The sequence below is a fragment of the Eutrema salsugineum genome, unplaced genomic scaffold (assembly GCF_000478725.1).
Source record: "Eutrema salsugineum unplaced genomic scaffold, Eutsalg1_0 scaffold_12, whole genome shotgun sequence".
NCBI lineage: Eukaryota > Viridiplantae > Streptophyta > Magnoliopsida > Brassicales > Brassicaceae > Eutrema > Eutrema salsugineum.
The window spans coordinates 1,580,150-1,585,216 of NW_006256895.1; the positions used below are offsets into that span (position 1 = coordinate 1,580,150).

General features: G+C 41.1%; 1 non-coding gene across 1 annotated transcript; it reads right to left on the reverse strand.

Annotated features, from left to right (window-relative positions):
• Positions 1-228: 228 nt before the first annotated feature.
• On the reverse strand, positions 229-335 carry LOC112089612. Its single transcript, XR_002901241.1, has one exon. It is a non-coding gene; the product is annotated as a small nucleolar RNA R71 (small nucleolar RNA).
• Positions 336-5,067: the final 4,732 nt, after the last annotated feature.

A 5,067-nucleotide genomic window follows, 5' to 3' on the forward strand; every position in this document is an offset into this window, starting at 1 on the left:
CTTTCTCATGAGCACCTGATGGATCATATCGAGAGGTTTGAGGACTTGGTCACCAGTATCAAATACAATGGAGTGTCCAATGACTACCTCTTCTGCAAGCTGTTTCCTTATTCTCTTGCTGGAGAAGCAGCTAATTGGCTGAAGCAGTTGGAGCCAGGTTCGCTGACTACCTGGCAAGAGACCAGGAACGCCTTCCTGCATAACTTCTATGACGATGCCATGTCTGAGGAACTGAGACTCAAAATCTCAACGTTTTCTCAAGGACCAACTGAAGCATTCAAGGCTGCTTGGGTGAGATTCAAGTCATATCAGAGAGATTGTCCACATCATGGTTTCAGTGATGTTCAGCTGTTGGGTATTTTCTTCAGAGGTGTTGATTGGAGGTATCAGATGGCTCTTGATGCAGCGAGCAATGGAAACTTCAACACCAGATACCCAGACAAAGCTGTTGAGCTCATCGAAAACTTGGCATCTAGCAATAGTACCAAGAATGCAGACTATCAGCGAAAGAAACAGGGTGGAAACATGGATGGATCGCAGATTGCTGAGGTGAAGGCTAAGCTTGACTCTGTGCATAGCCTTCTAGTGGGTAAGAAATCTGTCCGATTCCCTGCAGAAGTTCAAAATTTCGGACCAGATGAAGCACTTGAGGAAGAGGATGTTAACTTCATTAGTGGAGCTGGATTTCAAGGTCAGAGACTTGGTACTCAGCAAGGGAACACGAATTACAGTGGAAATAATCAGAGGAGTACCTTCACAGGTAATCAGAACTCTTTTGGTTACAGCTCCAAACCTCAGTACCAGACACCCTTTTCCAACAACAGTTTCTCCAGAAATTACAGCACTCCTTCATCTCAACCTCAAAATCCTGACAATGAGATGAAGTCTATGCTGGAACAAATTCTGGAAGGTCATCAGAAGCTCACCGTGGACTTTAATGGAAAGATGGCTGCTCTCTACCTTGATCTGAATGGAAAAATTGAAGTTTTGAACACTCATGTCAAGAAGCTTGATACTCAGGTTGCTCAAACTGCAGAGTCTGTAAAAAGGCAAGAAGGATTCCTTCCTGGAAAGACTGACACCAATCCTAGGCATTACTGCAGTGCCATCTCGTCAAGGAGTGGTAAAAAGTTGACTCATGTGCTTAAAAAGGGTGTTTCTGAGGATGAAATCGTAAAGTTGGACGAATCTGAAGAAAATTTCGAAGTTGCAGAGCTGGTGTCGAGCGACACCACAACCAGTGTCGCGCGTCACCAATTGCAGAGCAAAGCTGATATTGCTCAAAGTTCGAAATCTGCTGAGGAAAAGGTTTACAAACCTAAGGTTCCTTACCCAAGGAGTCCTAGGAAGTCCAAGCAGGAGATAGATGATGCCAGATGCTGTGAAACTTGCTCCTACTCTCAGACACTATGTGAAGAAGATGGTGACTAAAATCTGAGTCATGAGGAAGGAGTGATGATGATCTCTGAACAGGTCAGTGCTGTGATTCAGAATAAGATTCCAGAGAAACTCTCGGACCCAGGAAGCTTTGTTTTGGATTGCTCTATCTTCTCTGAGAGGTTCAAGAGATCGCTGTGTGATATTGGTTCGAGTGTCAACCTAATGCCATACTCTGTAGCTGTTAGCCTTGGGATGACTGACTTCAAGCCAACTAAGATCTCTCTAATCCTAGCAGATCGATCTAAAAGAATCCCAAAAGGTGTCTTGGAGGATGTTCCGATTAAAGTTGGTGATTGCATAATTCCTACAGATTTCGTGGTTCTGGAATATGGAGAAGAACCCAAAGATCCTCTTATCCTGGGAAGATCGTTTTTAGCTACAGCTGGAGCAGTAATTGATGTCAAGCATGGTAACCTTGATCTCCACTTGGGAGATACCATCATGACTTTCAAGATGGAGAGGCTGAAGGATTCAACCATAGATGGTCAGACATTCCAAGTCAGTGCAATACCTGAAGTGATAGTTGGAGATCAGAACGTGTTTGATGCTGAGAAGGTGAGAGATCAACCTGAGTAGACGAAAACGTCTACAGAACCAGTGACTGCTGTTGCTCAGGAAGCTCAAAACATCATGCTTTATTCATCTCCAGCAAAGCAAAGAGCACTTGGTTTTTCTATTGATGATATTGCAGGGAATAGGTTGAAGCCACCCAAACACAGATCTCACCCTGGTGCTATTCCTACATTCCTTGGATGACCTCATGCACACAACGCTTACACACCACCATGGATGAGACGACTTTCACAAAGGCATTCTTTGCCACTGTCTGATCCACCAGATGCATAGTCTATCCATAGTCAAGCTAATGACTTAAAACAAGCGCTTGGTGGAAGGCAATCCACTGGTAAGTCTGTACATAAGTCTTTTTGTTTCTTTTGATTTTCGTTTTTTGTTTTTGTGTTTTAGGTGTAACAGATACGAAGTGGTTGGTGTCGAGCGACACCACTATCAGTGTCAGTCGACACCAGTCAAAAAAAAAAAAAAAAATTAGGAAATCAGGAAACCGGAGTCAAACCAGAAATTCAGATGAATCTGCTGCAATTCGGTACGAAGAGAACAAGTGTCGCACGACACCATCATCGGTGTCGCTCGACACCATCATTGCGGCCAAGTAAATTCTCTGTTTTTCCTGCGTTTCTCTGTTTCCTTTCTTTTGTTTCACCAACTTCGGACTAGATAACACTGGGGACAGTGTTGTTTAAGTCTGGGGGAGGTAGTTGCTGACATTGTGTTTGTTTTTCTTAAGAGTCAGTTGTGTCAAATTGTTTTTGAGTCAAAACCTGTTGGAGATTATGATGCTTTTCATGGAACTATTGTGCTGACCTTTTATCTAAGTGACCACTACTGCAGATTCAGTCTAAATCCGACTAATGAAAAATCCAAAGGCTGATCAGTTGACTAGAGGCGTCCATGTTTCCAACAGAATCCACTAACCTGAGCTAATTTCTGAACTCTTTCTTTTACCTCATTGATGTGACTGATGTTCATAGAGCTTGATTCCTCGTTCATACTTGACAAATGAAAGCCTGTGTGAAATCTAATGTTGGTGTTTCTCTCCTTGTGATAAGCTAAAAGATGAAGAAAGATTGAGATGATTTTCGCTTAGGACTGAAGGGCTAGGAATGTTTCCAATGATCCCATTATTTCACTTTTAAGTTGTAATGATCACACAAAGAAGGAAGCGAGGGGTAGGAAAGTTTCCTATGACCCCACTATTCGCTGAAAACCTTTGATACAAGGTAAGGGGACAACTCGGGGACTCGATGGCAAACACCATCAGTACTCGCAGATTTAACCTTATCGAGTATATGCCATAAAAAAGAGAAAAAAAAAAGATGATGAGTGTGCGAAAAGGATAAGTCTGGGGGAGAGAAAAGTACCAAAGTGTGTATGGCTGATTTGTTTGAGTATAGTACGGGAAAGAATCTAGAAGGTTCTTGGCATCTGAATCATCAGTGAGATCCAGCGATGAGGGTTTATGGACTATGTTGTGGAATTTTGGACTTAATCTGGAAAGCTGTGAATGTCTGCGGAGAAGTACATGGTGGTTCGATTTGGAGTGATGAAGCAGTAGTTGAGTTGCAGGGTGATTGGTCAAAAGCGATGTTCCAATGAAAGGTTGAGCCTCTGTGTTTTCAAACCTCTTTCTTTTTTTTTTTTTTTGGTAATCTGTTTGCTTGAGGGCAAGCAAATGCTAAGTCTGGGGGAGTTGATATATCATGGTTTTTATGGTTTTTAACCATGGTATAAGTCTTATTTATAGAGTCTTTTTAGTGTCTTTCGAGTCTTTTGGAGTCTTTACAGGTCATAGGTACGTTTGGAGCTTAACTGGAGATTTTGGAGCACTTTGGAGCTTAATCAGGATCAAATTCGTCAAGTATGGATTTTGTGCTTTAGTGTCGCTCGACACCATGGAGAGTGACGCTCGACACTTGTCAGAGAAATAAGGAAAAGGCGATTTTTGTTTCCTATTTGAAGAAGGAGTTGGGCCCAAACGTTTTCAAGGAAGCCCAAGACGTGTCTTAGAGATATATATATATAGGATTTTTATTCCCTTTTTACGATAACTTAGATTTTCTTAGAGAGGACTTTTGTTTTTGAGAGCTTTTGTGGAGACAAGTCTGAAACTCTGTTCCGGAGAGAGAAGATTTCGAACCCCTGTTTATTAATCTATTTACTGCTTACTGCAATCTATTCTATCATGTTTATTGCTTCAATCTTCATGACTGAGTAGTTTGCTTGTTAGGTTTAGGGTTCTCATAAAGGATTTCATTGGATGTTTGATTAATTGATTTAGTTAGGGTTCATAATCTATTTAGTTCTTCACCATAGGTTGTTCTTAAAGCTAATTCTGGACTGGCCACCTAGAACTTAGATCTTAGGTTAATTGATTGACACGGAAGTGTAATTGAATAACTGGAAAGAACCTAGGGTGAGCAAAGTAGCTATTCGCAAAGGAATTTGGTTTAGATACTCTGTGAACATATTGAACTTGTGCATTAAAGCTGGTTTAAATTTGTAGGATTTGCAAAGGAATTTGGAATTCTAGGATTTTAACTTAGATAATTCTCACAACGGAAGTTGGTTAATTATAATTTTGTGATTCGAGTTCAAGAACCGTGCTTAAACCTGAACCCTGATTAATCGATTGATCTGCATTCATTGATTTCCTGAGAAACGCCCTAGACCTAATCTCCACACATCTGAACTTTACAAACGTTTTTACTGCATTCGTTATCTTTATTTGCATCGCTATTTGCTTCTCATTAATCTGCTTAGCGTAATTCAATTCCTAATAGGTTTATTGAGTGAATCTCTCGTCTCTGTGGTTCGACCCCTACATACTACAATTTCACATCTGTGCTCTTGCAGAGTAGCTCTAGGGATTAAACTTTGAGCAGATCAGTCCAGAGGACTTGTGTTCCGTAAATATTTTCCTTTAAAAACCTTCGCAAACACGGAGTTTGGTCTATCGATTAGTCGCCATATTGCTTTGCCAAGAGAGCCGTATTAAAATCTTCCACATCTCGGAAGCCTATACCTCCTTTTAAAATCCCGTCAATAATT